This window comes from Neoarius graeffei, chromosome 1, assembly GCF_027579695.1.
Source record: "Neoarius graeffei isolate fNeoGra1 chromosome 1, fNeoGra1.pri, whole genome shotgun sequence".
Lineage (NCBI taxonomy): Eukaryota > Metazoa > Chordata > Actinopteri > Siluriformes > Ariidae > Neoarius > Neoarius graeffei.
The window spans coordinates 112,841,448-112,860,381 of NC_083569.1; the positions used below are offsets into that span (position 1 = coordinate 112,841,448).

The following is an 18,934-nucleotide window of genomic DNA, read 5'->3' on the forward strand; positions in this document are numbered from 1 at the left end:
ACGACTAGAACTCTTCCTGGACCTGGCCATCCAGCCAAACTGAGCAATTGTGGGAGAAGAGCCTTGGTGAGAGAGGTAAAGAAGAACCCAAAGATCACTGTGGCTGAGCTCCAGCGATGCAGTAGGGAGATGGGAGAAAGTTCCACAGTGTCAACCATCACTGCAGCCCTCCACCAGTCAGGGCTTTATGGCAGAGTGGCCTGACGGAAGCCTCTCCTCAGTGCAAGACGTGAAAGCCCGCATAGAGTTTGCCAAAAAACACATGAAGGACTCCCAGACTATGAGAAATAAGATTCTCTGGTCTGATGAGGCAAAGATTGAACTTTTTGGCATTAATTCTAAGCGGTATGTGTGGAGAAAACCAGGCACTGCTCATCACCTGCCCAATACAATCCCAACAGTGAAACATGGTGGTGGCAGCATCATGCTATGGGGGTGTTTTTCAGCTGCAGGGACAGGACGACTGGTTGCAATTGAAGGAAAGATGAATGCGGCCAAGTGCAGAGATATCCTGGAAGAAAACCTCTTCCAGAGTGCTCAGGACCTCAGACTGGGCCGAAGGTTCACCTTCCAACAAGACAATGACCCTAAGCACACAGCTAAGATAACAAAGGAGTGGCTTCGGAACAACTCTGTGACCATTCTTGACTGGCCCAGCCAGAGCCCTGACCTAAACCCAATTGAGCATCTCTGGAGAGACCTGAAAATGGCTGTCCACCAACGTTCACCATCCAACCTGACGGAACTGGAGAGGATCCCCAAATCCAGGTGTGAAAAACTTGTTGCATCAGTCCCAAGAAGACTCATGGCTGTACTAACTCAAAAGGGTGCTTCTACTCAATACTGAGCAAAGGGTCTGAATACTTAGGACCATGTGATATTTCAGTTTTTCTTTTTTAATACATTTGCAAAGATTTCTACATTTTGTTTTTTTCTGTCAAGATGGAGTGCTGAGTGTACATTAATGAGAAATAAAATGAACTTTTTTTATTTTAGTAAATGGTTGCAATGAAAGTGAAAAATTTAAAGGGGTCTGAATACTTTCCGTACCCACTGTATACATTTATAGTTAAGTCATTGAAGTTTTTTTTTTTTTTTACAATTGCAGCAAGCATTCTTTGGTTCCAAGTTCACATTTTTAAAAAAAGTTAGAATAACACTGCTTTATGTGGAACAAATAATAAAATGAACTGCAGTGACTTTAGTTGTAAACAATCACCCTTTTTAATCTATCATCAATATCAAACATCTATACGATTTTGTAGATCATAATACAAAAGATGGGTTTTTCTTATCAAATTGGTTACTTAATAATGTATTTTTGTGTGAATATTTGTGCATCTGTCAGTTTTAAAGTTTGTAACATTTTTAAATCTATAGTCTACATTAAATAAAATAATTTAATTCATCACTTGTCATGTTCCGTCACACATTAGACACAGATCTACTTCAGAAGAATATTTTCTCATCAGCTTCAAAACCAATCTAATTTAAACCTTATTTTTTTAGTTTTTTTTTCCTTTTCCTGATTAGCAAGTATGTAATTTGTATTATCTACAATTATCAGCAACCAGAATACAAAATCACAAGAAGAAGCACAAATTGCTTACAACTTTTAACATTTTATTCCCATTAAGCTGAGATAAACTAAAGACTCAGATTAACAAGCTAAATTCTCTTCCTAATCAGGCAACTTAAACAGTGATGCAGCTATTGAAGCATCTGTGCATTTTCTAAGCAATGTTGAGTATACTGAGAACCATAGCTGGTGTACTGATGGATTTTGATAAGGCCTTGTGCTGTGTATAGTTACGAGTTGAAAAGCAGCATAAATATGATGTAAAACATCAAATTTTCACACGAGTCCTAAAAGTCGATAAAGAGAGCCCAATTAAACAAATGAGATACTTTGTCATTTCTGGAAAATGATCCAGTATTACTTGCTGGGTCAGTGTGGAGTCAATGTGGGGCCAACTTCAATCAAAGGCATGTCAAAAATTTTACAGACAAAAATCCAGTCATTGTGAGACAGTGTAGAGGGCCTTCAGGATTGACACCAGTTTAGGGCAGGAGAGTCGGATTTCTAGCACCCGGAAAAGTGCGTCCCGTGGAACCCAATCATATGCAGCTTTCAGGTCAATAAAACATAGGAATAATGGTTGTTTTTCCTTCTCAAGAATGTGTCTAGTAATGAATATAGCATCACATGTTGATCTATTTCGCCTGAAGCCAAATTGTGTATCCAATAGAATTAGCTCGTAAACTAATCTTAGCCTCTCCACCACAATAACTGACAATACTTTAGACATTGTTGCAATTATCGACAGTCCACGGTAATTTTCAGCCACACTTTTGGAGCCCTTCTTGTGTAGACAGGTAATTGCTGAAATAAGTCAGGTGACTGGAATCTTTAGGCATGTCCATATGGCACCCAACAGGACTATGAAATATTCAAGAATGCGTGTGGAATTGGAGTACTTCAGCTGCTCAGCATATATACCATCCGTACCCTGGCATTTACCATTATTGAGTTTCTGCAAGCAGCGTTCCACTTCTGGTGCGTCTGGGGGTTGTTCGTCTATGGGCTCTAGGTTTTCTGGAGGCAGTATGTGTGGAAACTCTTCAGGGTGTAACAACTCAGGCTGCTGCTGGATTGGCTGTAGGCCAAGGTGGTCAGAGAAATGTTCTTGTAATTTCTTTGGGTGGATGAGTTGTATATTCTTTTTTGGCAGTGACGTGTAGTTCTTGGCAAGGCGGAACTCCTCCTCAGTATGTCTCTGTTCACTAGCTATATTTATCCTTCTCGCTTTCTCCTCAAAATATCTGAAACCTGGGACAGAGTGCAGAAGAGAACAGCCTGCTGATCTATGCCGACCTCTGAGGGGCCGTCCTCCAACGTGTGGGGCACACCCCGGAGCAGCAGCACCAGCGATTCCACGCACTGCGCCTGGAGTAGGTCAGCCGGCCGTTCACGTTTGGCCAGCAACTCCGGGACGCCTGCCAGCAGTGGCTGAGGGCCGACAACCGCGATGCCGAGGGAATCATCGACCTGGTGGCGCTGGAACAATTCATCGCCTGACTTCCGGAAGGAACAGTGGAGTGGGTCCAGTGCCATCGCCTGGCGTCACTGGATCAGGCCATCGAGCTGGCGGAGGACCATACGGCGGCTGTTCCGACAGCAGGACAGCATATCTCCTCTTCTCTCTCTCTCTCTCTCCCCCCCTTCTGTTCCTCGTCCTCGCCCCATTCCTCCACCGTGGAGGCGGGGGCCGGCTCCACCCCAGCCGGCCCGCCGCACCCGCGATGCCCTACCGTTTCCTACTTCCGCGTCTCCCCCCCTCAGGTGAGTGAGCTCCGGAACACCGGTGCAGGAGGGAAAGCCTGGGCCAGTATGCTGGCGCTGCGGGGAGCCAGGGCACCTCCAGCATCAGTGCTCAGCGATGGAGGTGGGCACGGTGGTCTGGATCCCCGATGCGCCAGGGACTGCCCTCGATCGGGCCGGAGTGTATCGCATACCGGTGAGTATCCAAGGGGATACGCATCAGGCTTTGGTGGACTCTGGCTGTAATCAGACAAGACGAGGCATTGGGAAGAGCACAATTGGTGAAGGTGTTGTGTGTGCACAGGGATGTTCGCAACTACCCTTTCGTGTCGGTCCACGTTTTATTTCGAGGAGAGAAATTTAGTGTAAAGGCGGCGGTTAATCCTCACCTTACCCACTTGATAATTTTGGGGACTGATTGGCCAGGATTCGGGGAATTAATGACACATTTAGTGAAGAGTGGGGCCTGCCATAATTTAGTGGGGGGAGGTCCCGGTGTGGCTTTGGCGGGAGCAGCTGTCACAGAGCCATCTACGTCATCACCGCGTCAGAGCGAGGGGCAGCAGGCTCCTCCTCCCTCTCTCAGGTAATCCCTCGCGGATTTCCCGTCAGAGCAGTCGCGAGACGAGACTCTGCGGCATGCGTTTGACCAAGTGAGAGTAATCGATGGTCAAACGTTCCAGCCAAACACCACCCCATCCTTCCCCTATTTCTCCATTATTAAGGATAGATTATACCGAATGACGCAGAACACCCAGTCTAAGGAACCGATAACACAGCTTTTGATCTCAAAGAGCCACCGGGAATTTATATTCCAGGCGGCTCACTTTAATCCCACGGCCGGCCACTTGGGGCAGGATAAGACACTAGCCTGAATAATGGCCCGGTTCTATTGGCCAGGGATTCGCGGCGATGTCTGTAGGTGTTGTACAGCGTGCCGCGAATGGCAGTTAGTAAATCCAGGGGCCATTCCAAAAGCGCTTTTGCGCCCTCTGCCATTAATCGAGACCCCACTTGAAAGAATTGGGATGGATCTCGTCGGGCCATTAGATCGGTCAACACGAGGAAATCGCTTTTAGTTCTGGTGGACTATGCAACGCGATATCCAGAAGCAGTGCCTCTTCACAATGTCTCAGCATGCAGTATTGCAGAAGCACTCTTCCGCGTCATCTCCCTAGTCGGAATCCCCAAAGAGATTCTGACTGATCAAGGCACTACGTTTATGTCACACACACTGCGCGAACCGTACGGGTTACTGGGAATTAAGCCTATCCACACCAGCATTTATCAGCCACAAACGGATGGCTTAGTTGAACGGTTCAACCGCACCCTCAAGAACAATTTGAAAATTTGTAAGCGAGGACGCACGCAGCTGGGATAAATGGCTCGAGCCCCTGTTATTCGCAGTGCGGGAGGTCCCACAAGCCTCCACAGGGTTCTCCCCGTTTGAATTATTATACGGGCGTACTGATCTTACCTGTGATGAAGTGGGCGCTGCAAACCTGCGCATTTTTGATGGTGCTTTCATCCCAGTCTACACGTTTGATGGCTTGTAGCCATAGACGTCGGTGATTTTTTTGGAATGGGTGAGATCCTGCTGGAATTCTGTACATTTTAACCCCATCACTGCTACGATTCTGACACCCGACAACACAACTAGGCATTTCTTCCAAATATTTCTTCTCGTCTCTACCGTCGCCAAAATTCAGTCTGACCGTCGCTGAGTCTTTAGTCCAGGCTGCGCGCGCAATTTCCTCTTATGTATGAATGACGTTTACTGCGAAGGGGTCTATTGTCGGACGGCACCATCACGAATTTTGATTGGTCGAGTTCAAACCCGGAAGCGAATATCAACCAATCAGCGACGACGTATCACGAAAGCTTTGAATGATTCCCGCAGATTTAATCCTTCTGAAAATGCGGAACGGACTGAATTTTCTTCGATCATGGCGGAGTTCAACGTACCAAACAAAAATGCGGAACGAACTGATTTTTTTTCCGATCACTGTGAAATTCGTAGTTTTGAATTAACTGGTCATAGTGGTGCAAAAGTGGCAGAAAATCGTATAAAATACGAAAATTTCATAGTTGTTGGCATCTCTGCAATGCACGGATCACCTGTTGGTATCTGGCACGCCAGCCATTCAAGTTCAGGTGGTCCACAAGTCGGGGGTGCAGATGGACACGGCGGATTTCCTCTCCCATCCGGGGGGGGGGGGGAGTTCGCTGCAGGCTGGACGGCTCCCCAGCCCGAGTCGGGCGGTGGGGGTATGTGGCAGCGGGGGCGTGGTCAAGCGTTAGTCTGTGAATGGAGGGTGGAGTCAGGGAAGGTAAGTGGCAGAATCACTGCACCTGATGGGAATTAACCTGTGTTTGTGTCTTCCCCAGTGACCACGCCCTATAAGAGGAGAGGGAGAGCAGAGGAAGGGGGCTCTCCCCGAACGAGAACACGCGTGTGTGTGTGTGTGTGTGAATAATTAAAAGCTGAAAAGCTAAAATAAAAAGGGTTTTTGCAAACTCAGTTCTGGCCTGCCATGCTTCTGTGCTCCACCCATCTTAACTATTTCTACAGTGGTAAACACAAAATCGCCATTGTGTCATTCAAACCTTGTCACATGGTGGAAAATATGAGCAGATCTGTTTTATTTTAAAGACAGTGGAAGATATGCTTTAGCCAATGAGAAGCTTGCATCGGGAAGCCGATGAGAAGTCTGTGTTCAAACAAAGAAAAAAGTCATTGTACAATGATTTTTAAGAAGAGCCGCCATTTTGTTTTGGGATGGTTCTAGGGTTGGTCCCTTGTAGTGGGACAGAGTATAACAATTAATGGTGGAAGTTTAAGAATTCAGTGCAGTCCAAACACACTCGGTGTTGGAATTGATTTTATGTAAGAAAGGGACTTTTACAGGTAAATTAATTTGTATAAATGTTTGACTACTTTTGAGGTAGCCTCTGCAATACTGCATGCAGAAACGTTATGCCATAGCACTGCTTCAGGGTACTGCATTGCATAGTCCACAAGGACTAAAATAAAGTGATGCCCTTGTGCAGTCTGAACTAGTGGCCCAACAAGACCCATCCCAATTCTTTCAAAGGGGGTCTCAATTAGGGGAAGCGGGCACAATGGTGCTTTAGGAGAAGCCGTTGGATTTAGAAGTTGGCACTTGTGACATGCTGCATACCACCTGCAGACATCCCCCATGAATCCTCAGCCAGTAATTGGGTTAGTGTTTTGTCTTTCCCTAAATGTCCAGCCATTGGATTATAATGAGCCATGTGGACTAGAGGTTCCCTGCAGCTTTTTTGTATTCACAAGTGCATTATCTGCTCTCCAGTCTGAGTGTCCTAAGTCATTTGATACAGCCTGTCCCTAATAAGGGAAAAGTACAGGTGGGAGAGTGCAATGTTTGGAAGATTCTGACCACTGGCAACTTTCACTTGGTCAAATGCGTGCCAGAGTCACATCTTGCACCTGCTCCAGAGGAAAATCTGCTTGGGAATCCCAGAGAGAAAGAGAAGTGGCGGTGCGCTCCCTGTTCTCCATGTTGCTATGATGCATGGCTGACATAGACGGCTCTGGGACGGCTTCGCCACACAGTCACATTGCAATCCCCTCAGAACGTGCTACTGCAGGACCTACCCTCCACCACTCCTTCTTTTAAGCTCCTAAACCCTGGCAAATCTGTCCCCAGAAATCATGGGTGGGTGAGGCGTGGGCTAACTGCTGCCTCAACACTATAATCTATTCCCTAAATTTGGATGTTTTACCAGTATCTGCGGGCACTTGTGAATATCCCCATGCACAAACAAACCTTCACAAAATGTGCTGTATCCAATGCCTCATATTTAACCAACCTTTGGTGGATTGATGTATTATTACAGTCTGAATCCACCAAAGCATGATATGTACCCCCTTGGATACTTATGGGTATGTGGTATGTTCCAGCTTGTTTGGGGGCAGTCTCTGGTGCGTCAAGGATCTGGACCACTGCCCCCACCTCCACTGCAAGGCACTGGTCAATGCCAGCACACCAGCCCAGGCCTCACCTCTGCACTGGTGCCATGAGGATCATTCACCTGGGGGGGGGGAAGAAACAGAAACACAAGTGGAGGAGGGTGGAGAGAAACCATGGGCTTGGGGAGCTGGCTGTAGGAGAGTCAGCCCCCACTTCTGTGGTATATGGAGGGGAAGGGAGGAAAGGGCAAAACAGGAGGAGGGGCAGGACGAGAGAGAGAAGAGACAGGATGTCTACCTGCCACTGGAACCACTGCCATATGATCTTGAGCCAGCTCAATTGCGTGATCCGGTGACACTTTGCAGTGGCACTGGACATGGTGGCACTCTTGGTAGCAGAGCTATGAAGTGCTCCAGTGCGACTGCGATGATGACCCCCTCGACAGTGTGATCTTCTGCCCCAAACCACCACCAGCATCATCGGGCAGCCCCATTTTTATCAGGGTGACATGGGGGAAGCCCGCTGACTCTGTGGCTGGGTCCCCTGCGGGTACGATGAGATGCAGGAGTGCCTGGTGGTCCTCCTGTTTGGCCTGCAGCAGGGCCTCAAAGCACCGCTCCTACTCGCTGCACATATGCCGCTTTTCCACTACCAACACGGCTGAGTCGTGCCGTGCTGAGTTGGGATGAGTCGAGCTGAGCAGGGCTGTTGGAGTTGCATTTCGACTACAACCGTGCTGAACCGTGCTGGCTGGAAGTGGGTGGACACATTGGGTGGAGTTAGCGAAAGTGGGTGGACGTCAGGTGATGTCATTAGGCGGCGCAAACAGTGACATCAGTGACCTTTTAAGCGGTAGTCTCACGACCCGGATAGTAAACAATAAACATGGAGGACATGGAGTCGTTAGTGTTGCTGGTCTTGGTGCTGTGGCTTGTTGTCACCGACAACGCCAACAAATACTGGCAAGAGCGTATAGATGAGGCGAGGCGCATAAGGCTTCATAATTCTCGTAATTCGTAATTCTCCTTCTTCCGGGTTTACGGTGTTTACAGATCCCAGCATGCTCGCGGGGCGTGTGAGGACACTCCTCCTCACCAATCAGTGCACAGGGGAGTGTCTCCTCACGCCCCTAGCCTCACTCAGCTCGGTTTGGCTCGCTTCAGCCCCACTCCAAAACCGTGCGAGTTTTGGGTGCTAAGCAGGGCTGAAGCGAGCCGAGTCGTGCTGTTTTGAGATAGTCGAAACTCGAGCCGTGTCGGGCTGAAGTGAGCTGAAGCGAGCTGAAGTGAGCTGAAAAAGGGTAGTGGAAAAGGGCCATAAGTGCATTCGAGCATATGTAACATGTAACCACTTTCTAAGCATGGATTTTCATGTTTTTGAGCTTTTAACACATTTTCATCATATTTGTCATTTTAACTGTAAAAGCACGTCTGAAACGAGTTTTCAACATAGTATTGTGATATGCACTTGTTCAGAGTAGGAAAACACACTGTGTCACCAAGTGCATGAAAACAGCTTTCCTAGCGCAGGAGCGCCTTCAGACTGTTTCTAACGCCTTTTCAGAGCATAAAGCAAACGTTTGACAAGGAACATTGATTTTGAGTGAAATGAGTGCATTCGAGCAAATGTGACATGTAACCACTTTCTAAGCATGGATTTTCATGTTTTCGAGCTTTTAACACATTTTCATCATATTTGTCATTTTAACTGTAAAAGCATGTCTGAAACGAGTTTTCAACATAGTATTGTGATATGCACTTGTTCAGAGTAGGAAAACACACTGTCACCGACTGCATGAAAACCGCTTTCCTAGCGTAGGAGCGCATTCAGCCTGTTTCTAACGCCTTTTCAGAGCATAAAGCAAACGTTTTACAAGGAACATTGATTTTGAGTGAAATAATGCCGCTTTTCCACTACCAACGCGGCTGAGTCGTGCCGTGCTGAGTTGGGCTGAGTCGAGCTGAGCGGGGCTGTTGGAGTTGCATTTCGACTACAACCGCGCTGAACTGTGCTGTCTGGAAGTGGGTGGACACATTGGGTGGAGTTAGCGAAAGTGGGTGGACGTCAGGTGATGTCGTTAGGCGGCGCAAACAGTGACATCAGTGACCTTTTAAGCGGTAGTCTCACGACCCGGATAGTAAACAATAAACATGGAGGACATGGAGTCGTTAGTGTTGCTGGTCTTGGTGCTGTGGCTTGTTGTTGGTGACAACGCCAACAAATACTGGCAAGAGCGTATAGATGAGGCGAGGCGCATAAGGCTTCATAATTCTCGTAATTCTCCTTCTTCCGGGTTTACGGTGTTCACAGATCCCAGCATGCTCGCGGGGCGTGTGGGGGCATGTGAGGACACTCCTCCTCACCAATCAGTGCACAGGGGAGTGTCTCCTCATGCCCCTAGCCTCACTCAGCTCAGTTTGGCTCGCTTCAGCCCCACTCCAAAACCGTGCGAGTTTTAGGGGCTAAGCAGGGCTGAAGCGAGCTGAGTCGTGCTGTTTTGAGATAGTCGAAACTCGAGCCGTGTCGGGCTGAAGTGAGCTGAAAAAGGGCCAATAGTGACCCGTGCCTGGTGCTGGTTCTGTTGGGTGGCAGCAAGGGCATGGACGAGTTCTTTAAATGGTGAGGACTCCATGGTGGCAGTTCACTTCAGCATCCCAGGTTTCAGCACCAGTGTAATAAAAATGCTGAAACACAAGGGCAGGTGGGTTTGTGGATTAGTCTCTCTTTTATTGCGTCAAGAAAAATCACTTTGCAGCATTTGACAAAACAATTTTCACTAGTCTGCGCGCACACACACAAACACAGCCAACACTCTGGTTGGAGATTCCCTCTTTTCTCCTCTCCACCCTTTTATCAGCTCACCATCACTGGGAACACACACATGCACAGCACATTAATTAACCAAAGGTGTGATCATTTTGCCACTCACCTTCCCTGGCTTCACTCTCCATTCACAAACCAGTGCTTGACCATGCCTCCGCTGTTACAGTGATCACACTGAATCTGATATTTTGGCTTCTGTTCTAGTCGAGTTGAGGGAGGAGGAGGAGTGTTTCTGTGATACATCACCCTATATTCAAAATATACAGAACAGTAATGCTGTTAATTTAGAATATGTTTGGGTGAAGCTGAAGTTGATGCAATTTCACACTATAAACAGGACAAAATCCACCTCTTTAAATACTGATGGACCATGTGAGATACTTGCACTATTATCATCACACTGTATGTGTCAAAATTGAGCCCAACTCAACAAAAACTCATTAGACACAGAGTTGCAGTTTCAGGCTTTTTATTATGTGATGATAAACAGCCATGCTTGTCTGCAGAGAAGCCAATTTTTTTCACTTTTACATAGACATGATGTACTTTTCCACTCTGTCACAGCACCACCCTACATGTAAATAGCCAATGCCTTCTGGAAGTGTGCCACTTTTATGCATGTCCCTTAGATACAGCCCAAAGGCATAATTCTACATCCTTTTCAGCATGCCATTCTTTAAACTCAGCCCAAAGGTGTGTGTTAACTTTGTTGGCTGTCTGCCAGTATTGTGTACATTTCATAAACTCAGCCCAAAAGTGTGGTATATATTTGCATGCATTCACATACATTCATCACCCATTTCCAGACCTTCAGTGTGTATGAAAATTTCCTACCATTCATTGCAAGGTCTTTAAAAAATAATTCATAATTCTCCACGACAGTGTGATCATACAGTTTATACACCATATGCCATTGTCACCAAGAGAGCAGTGCAAAAGTCCCTTTTTGACCTTCCTCATTTGTGGTTTTACTAAGAATCAGCTTGAGTGATGCCAGTTTCAGTTTGAACTTTTTTCAACAACTTTTTTTAGCTACAGGATGTAGCTCAGTGCACCCACTCTGTTTTAATGCACTGCTAATACTGTTAACAGTGAAGGTTTACTACCTTAAACAGGACTCTGAACATTGACTCATACAAGAAAATCAGGGGTTTTATGCAATATACTGTGAAAGGATACTTTTAAGAAGTCATTGCTAGAGACAAATGCTTCTATTTTAGAAATCAAAGTCACCTTCTTTTTAGAGTACACTGCGTTTTGGTGGCCCAGGACATTTTAATTTGTTTAACAGTGCTCTGAGTAGTGGTTCAGGAAAAGTGGGTCCTTTATACAAGATTATATGATCTATTTAAGAGTGACAAAGGGTTTAAAAAACAATTCTTACCAACAACCCAATGAAAGCATGTAAAAACACAATTTGCAAGTTGTACATTTCAATGCTTTTACCCACAACATAGTTTTAAAGCACTGAATGCCCTCTAAAGGCGAAATGTCATATCTGCAGCCATTGAAGGTCTAATTTCAGGACTGTAAAATCAGAGGAGAGGAAAAAGGAAGGAGTAGAACTCTGAGTTTATTATTTACCTGTTGTGGAAATACTATTAGATGTGCTGAAATGCTCACTATAAAATATTAAATTATCTAAAATGATAAAATGTATGTTGTACATCTGAAAACAATTTAATTACAACATATGCTAATAAAATGATATTACACAAAATACCTTTGTAAATGAAAATACAATGTTAATTAAACAAACATTAATGAATCTCTCTTGGGTCCCTCTTAAGTTAAGTGCATGATGACTGTTTTAGCTTCAGGAACATATAGGTGTGTACCAGGGCTTTACATTAGCACCCGCCCACCCGCCAAATGCGGGTAAAATTCGACTTTGGCGGGTAATGACTTTAGTCCCACTAGCCACTTTGGCAGGTGGTTTATTCTGTGGTACGACAGCATTTTAATTGTAGTTTTCTCTGAAGGCATCTGATATAATAAACGCGTTGCAATGTAATATTACGCGCCTACAACTCCCATGAGCACCTGCATAAACATTCTGACAACATATTAGAATTGTTTAGAACGGCTCAGATAAAATCAAATGATCAGACCCTCCAGGATTTCACGATGTTGCAACGTCAACGCAAATTCAACCAATCCCCGCGAATTCAGGGCGGTGTTGCAGTTATATCCAATCACCGCAACTTTCCCGCAAATCTGACCAATCGTTGGCGTCATCTTGAGGTGACGTCGACAAACTACCTTCCGCCTTACTTCCGTGCATACGCTCAAGAGAAGCAGCATGTGCGAGTCAGTGTTTATATAGGCTTAAATTCTGTTACTGAAAGTGCGTTATGTTTACAGTGAAGGACTGTGTGCACTTTATTTTTTTTTACTTAAAGGGATAGTTCGGGATTTTTGACATGAATCTATATGGTATCCCCGTCAGCAGTGTCGTGCATCCACACTGACTTACCCCCGACAGTGTTCTGTGAGCCTAGATATTGTACAGTGTTGGTCAGTGCACAAGTAGTTCCGGCAGGTTTCCTGGGGTCTGCAAAGTAACACGTTTTTCTTCTCAAAACAGCTCGTGTTCGAATGAGTGATTTATTAGCATAACAAAACCCTTGTAGTCCAAAAAGTCACACCTTGTAATTGCTTGGGGCTACTTTCTCTCAATAGCGATCAGTGCGCGCTGTCACTGTTAACAGTTGTGTGCGAGCTAGCCAACAACTTTCATTAGTTGTTCGACAGTGTTTAGCAGCAGCAAATTGCTTTCCTCCTCAGTATACAAGTGCGCTTCCATGGCAGGGAAAAGGAAACTACCACTGCTGCCTATGTAGTGCCCTATTTATACAAATAGGAGTCATTCAGGATTCAGCCATGACACGGAGCAAAAACATGGCTGAATCCTGAATGACTCCTATTTGTATAAATAGGGCACTACATAGGCAGCAGTGGTAGTTTCTTTTTCCCTGCCATGGAAGCGCACTTGTATACTGAGGAGGAAAGCAATTTGCTGCTGCTAAACACTCTGTCGAACAACTAATGAAAGTTGTTGGCTAGCTCGCACACAACTGTTAACAGTGACAGCGCGCACTGATCGCTATTGAGAGAAAGTAGCCCCAAGCAATTACAAGGTGTGACTTTTTGGACTACAAGGGTTTTGTTATGCTAATAAATCACTCATTCGAACACGAGCTGTTTTGAGAAGAAAAACGTGTTACTTTGCAGACCCCAGGAAACCTGCCGGAACTACTTGTGCACTGACCAACACTGTACAATATCTAGGCTCACAGAACACTGTCGGGGGTAAGTCAGTGTGGATGCACGACACTGCTGACGGGGATACCATATAGATTCATGTCAAAAATCCCGAACTATCCCTTTAATACAAGAAATTAATGGATGCCAACATTTTTGCCAAAATGGTATTTTATTTTCCATTGTTTAGGCAGCTTCAGCATCATACTGTGAGATTCTGTTCAAATTGTTTTTCTTCTTCTATGAAGCCTGAGCCATTTATTTTATTAGTTTATAATGTTTAATTTAGTCTTCAGGAGAGACTGCCTGCACACAGTACTAGTATTAATAGTTTTTTTTTCCTTACATGAGAGCTGAGGCATTTATATTATATTTTAAGGTAACTTCATGTTGTGCTGTGAGGTTCTATGCACTTTAACTTTTGAACCAACAGGTGCATTTGGATAAGTAAAGCCTATTTTTCTGCATTTTGGTAGTCCTGGTAATCTTTTATATTCGTGAAGTTGTTGATAGGACCATTTGTTTTTTTAATCAATAGTTTTTCAGTAATAACTTAATCTTTAACACGTCACTCAATTTTAATCACAAAAAGAGAAAATCACAATTTCTCACAACTTTCACTTCCTCCCGCAATGTAATCGCAACAAAAACCTAAAAAACACCGCAACTTTCATCACAATTTTTTGGAAACCCCCCCACAACAGACATTTTAGCCCGCAACAATCACAGAAAAGGCCCGCGAAATCCTGGGGGGACTGAATGATACGGTAACCTACGGTTAATCAGGGCTTTCCACTAAGGCTCATACTAGTCAGCCATGACAAATAAGTAGCCAGCCGGGGGGGGGGGGGGGGGGGGGTGAGAGAGAGAGAGCAGCCCCTCCCCTCTCTGCTCCCTGAGTTAACGTGCAAGGAAGAGACACAATATGACAAGCAAAGAGCGCCTTTTCTCTCTCAGAGATCCCTCTCCTCGAACAATGCTGATTTACACGGAAACGAAAGGAGCTATTCGCAAAATTCTTTCACATTGAGTGCTACAAGGCTCCCATGAACACATTGATGTAATGTTTTTGTCCCTAGTGTAAAAAATGTGGCCACTAGAGCGAGTTAAAAACAAGTGACTTTTCTGATTTTGCAGTCAAAGCGCTCCCACGTTTATAATGGAAGTCTATGAAGCAGCTCGCCTGTCCTCTCCTTATTTTCAGGCTTCTCATTCAAAAACTGTAAATCCTATCACTCAGGTAGACACGTGTTAATCAAGACAAGTGTGACTACAACTTTTGAGAAAATTGTGTGTGTAGAGTGAAAATTGTGGCTGAAAACAGTTTAAATGAGAAAGTTAGAGCTTTTTTTTTTTTTTCAAGCTGCCTACACTCTAAACTCCTGAGCTCCACTGGTGTGTAACGCAATAGACACCCATTATAAAGTCTGAATTTCTCCAGATTTGCTCATGGTGTTTGATCTGTGACTGATCAAAGAGTATAGAACCTAGCAAAAAAGTTGAATGCCAGATCCACATAGGAGAATTTTGTCTCCGTTTTAAAGTTTGAATCATGTCTCTAGGTAAAAGACAAAATAAGCGTTATCTCTGCTTCTGTTCCCTCCGATGTCGCCTCCGTTGGCCCCGACACACTACTGCCTCCGCCGAGTGCGCGCGCGCGCACACCGCATGTCGGGGCCGTGGATGAGTTACTCTCCCTTGATCAACGAAGTCTGCGGGGAATTTGTGGTTATTATCGGCACTTAGCGCGAATCACAACTTAAATGAGTGCGGTTCAGTTTGACATTATTGTCAGTCCGTTAGATAAACATTTAATTTTATTAAAATCGAAAATTAATATTTAGAGCCTGTGGGCTACAAAAATAATAGTCATTAAAGTAGCCGGCTGGACTTGTGTAGTCGGCTGTATGGCCAGCAGCTGGCGCTTGTGGAAAGCCCTGTTAATGAATGAAGCAACAAAGTTGCTGACGACTGACAAGCACACTATGTGGCGGCATATAGCTGGAGTTTCAAGCCCTGCTGCTCAGGGAAAAAGGGGCAGAGATGAGCAGGACTGGAGCAGCATTTTAAAATCACCGAGGTCCGTGATGCACAAAGCACGCGCCGAAAAATTTGACATTTTTTGATTACGTTCATTATGTCTTATATTGAATATTGTTAGTTTTTTTTCTTTTTTATCAGACATCTAATTTTTTAGGTTTGTTTACCTGACATGTTTCGACGTACAACTGTCGTCTTCCTCAGAGTGTCACCGGATGTTATTGGTGACGCATCTTTAAAAAGATGCGTCACCAATAACATCCGGTGACACTCTAAGGAAGACGACAGTCGTACGTCGAAACATGTCAGGTAAACAAACCTAAAAAATTAGATGTCTGATAAAAAAGAAAAAACTAACAAGAAAAATTTGACACATTTAAATGAGAGGGGTGAATTACACGCCACACAAGAGATCTATTCCTGAAATTACTTTTAAAGGTGTTTGAACTGAATATCATCAGTTTTGAAAAAAAAAATATATATCATGTATGTGGCAAGAGTAAGAATAGTTTAAGCTTATTTAATGGTTTGATCTGGCCCAAGCAATGAGGACAAAAGATACCCTAACTATGTAGCCTATGTAACTAAGATACATTAACAATCTGGCATCTGCTACACCTACACAAAAAAAAATTCTGGGAAAAAAAAAAAAATCAGGATACACTGTTTTAGGCAAAGTTATCCAAGGCAAACATAAGTTGAAACTTTCCACTCTATTGCTTTGGCTTATCAAATGGTTTATTTTTAAAATCACAAACAAGGCAGTCTACAACTGCACTGCTTCGAAAATGTCAATTTAGCAACTTGATGAAAGCGCGCTGATGGTGACCATGAAAAACCCGTGTCTCCTGCACTGCGGCCCTCCCCCGAGTCACGCACTCATTCGCTTTTGTGTTCTTGGTCTCAGAGCCACACGAAACAGACACAGAATCAACGTTTAACATAATTAACAATGCACTTTTTACGGAGAAGTTTTAATGTTGTTATTTATTTTTTTATCCAGTTGAATATTTAGCCTACAAATGTATTTTCAGCTCTTAAAAATGACTGAGGTCCGGACCGCAGGGGCCTCATAGCTGGCTACGGCCATGGAGTTGAACAAGATGCTAATAGGAAGATAAGACAGTTCAATGACAAATGGAAGTTCGGGCGAGATTGGCTAGTTCATAGCAAAACCAAAAATACCATGAACTGTAGAAAGTCTGGCAAAGACAGGCACCAGCAATTTTAAACTCGAAACTATAAAGGACCACAAAAAGTCAAATGCACACATCGGTACTACAGGACAGCACTGCTTTCAAGTCCCTGGCTGTCATGAAGTCGGCTGAGCTGGAGAGGATGGAGCTGCTGTTTAGAAACGTTCACGCGATTGGAAAGAAGTTGATCTCGCCCCAGCTATCAACTTATGGCCTGCTGGAAGCCTCAGGTCACGAAGACCATTTTTCATGGACCATTCAGACTCATCTGATGATAAATGTAATGAGGACATTTAATGTCTCTCTCTACACGTTCACACACACACTATTAAAAGATAATACATAATACACAATACTTGCATATCAAAACATCAAATGTTTTTCAATGATAAATGCTTTGAATTGGACTTTTAATATTAGAATCAGTTCAGTTGTACTGAATGTTATTTTTCATATTATACGATATTTCATATTGTAAGGGGCTTGAATTTGAGTTTAATAAACAGAATACTCTGTTTATATTTTTGTCTGAATTGGTTGCATGTTTTCATATAGAGATCTTGCAGTCACGTGACCGGAAAGTACACAACCGCCATCTTGTCGGTCAAAAACACAGCTGAATACTGCTGCACTCGTGTACAGAATGGATCAATTTCAACCGACGGACTACACGGCTCATTTTTCTAATGAACAGATAACTAGATATATGTCTAAAATAAACGATCTACAGATTAGTGACCCTTATGGCTTACCGGATGGAGTTTTCACGACCGGATTTTGAACTGCCAGCGGAATACCCGGACGTGTATAATTACCTCATTAACTTTCCCTCGCTGTTCAGTGGTGAGGCACTGCGTGCCTATAAATCTCTGGACAGTTATCTTTACAGAAATTCAGGATTTGTCAGCGACTCAGATGTGGCATCTTGTAAACAAGAATCCTCATTGGATGGGTAAGTCACTTAAGTATTGAGTATAGCACTGGCCAGCCGATTACAGAATAGAATAAGGTAATTCCAGCTGTAATTCCAAATTGTCCGTCTTGTTTACATGGATCTGGCGTTGGAGAGGTAGAGGCTTGGCAGTGGAGGTTTGAGTGGCTGTTTTCTGAGCTTAGTCAACAGGCCGGCTCTGCAGCCTCGCTTTTGCTTCTGCTCTCGGCGCCGCCTCCTTCGCTTTGCTTCCGATAACAATCCACGGAGACTCCGCTAGTCTCGCTATCTCGTCCGGAACGTTGTGCATGCGATGGAAATCGCTACAAACCGTCATTTTCTGCTGGAAACCCATGTCCAGTAAGTCCATACGGTTGTAGTGGATATTGAAGTCCGGTACAGACGAACAACACGCAAAAATACACACAAAAAACAAAAAACGTGCACAGGTAGGGAGAGCTTGTAGCCGCAGACATTGTAGTAGAATTGTATATAGTAGGGTTTTCCAGAAGAAAAGGTAGAAGTAGAACCAGAAGTAGAAGTCGGAATATGGCGTTTGACCTACAAGATGGCGTCTGTCACAATCTGGATCGGCTGTGACGTCACATGCAAGTGCTCCATAGAGAGCTACCTTAACAGCACTGAATACTTGAGTGCTACTGTAGAGATACATTATACGCTGCCATTCATAATTAAATCTAGATCTTCCGAACTTTAACGTATCATTGTGAAGAAAAAACTGCGATTTCCTGGCAACAAAATTGTGGCTAATGAAAAGGCTGAATGGCTAGTGACTCGGGAAAACCACTAGCCACAGTGGCCGGTGAGCAAAAAACTTCATGTAAAGCCCTGGTACAGGAGCTCTAATGTCACTTATTCCCACTTTAACTAGTGCAATTGCAGTCGCGCTCGGCACAAAATGGCGTCCGCGCGGGCAAACTTTCCCACTTATTAATGTCGTTTAAACAGAAATAACTCATTAAAGCATGTCACAAACTCTACATGCACACTCACGCTAATATGGTCTGTTAGAATAACATAACATTTCATGGCGCATTAACCGTTTACTGACCTGTATAAAGCAGAGGAATGAGGACACAGTGCGCCTTGTTTCCTTCCCAGATTGCTTCTGAGGAAACAGCGTCAGTTCCGCTCCCTTACTGCTCCCCGGAGCAACTAGTGACAACACAAGCGTTCCGCCCCTCCCATTTCCAACATAAGCGAAGCGCCTCAAGGCAATATACGACTTCTAATTCAAAACATAAATGTATACATGAACAAAAATAATTATAATACTAATTAAAGAGTCTTACCACCTAAATGTGGTCACCCTATTTTAGGTGTGCCACACACTCATCCTAATATGGTACTGTTTCTATAGTAACAGCTCATTCAGAGGGAC

General features: G+C 44.4%; 1 protein-coding gene and 1 long non-coding RNA gene across 2 annotated transcripts in view; one reads left to right on the top strand and one right to left on the bottom strand.

Annotated features, from left to right (window-relative positions):
* Positions 1–18,934, top strand: part of LOC132885941 (uncharacterized) — a 450,234-nt gene that overhangs the window by 26,471 nt on the left and 404,829 nt on the right. The gene's annotated exons all lie outside the window — the stretch shown is intronic.
* LOC132882328 (uncharacterized) lies at positions 1,227–18,672 on the bottom strand. The gene is made up of 3 exons (XR_009654200.1): positions 18,605–18,672; positions 10,208–10,348; positions 1,227–9,962 (listed from the first exon to the last, which is right to left on the bottom strand). It is a non-coding gene; the product is annotated as an uncharacterized LOC132882328 (long non-coding RNA).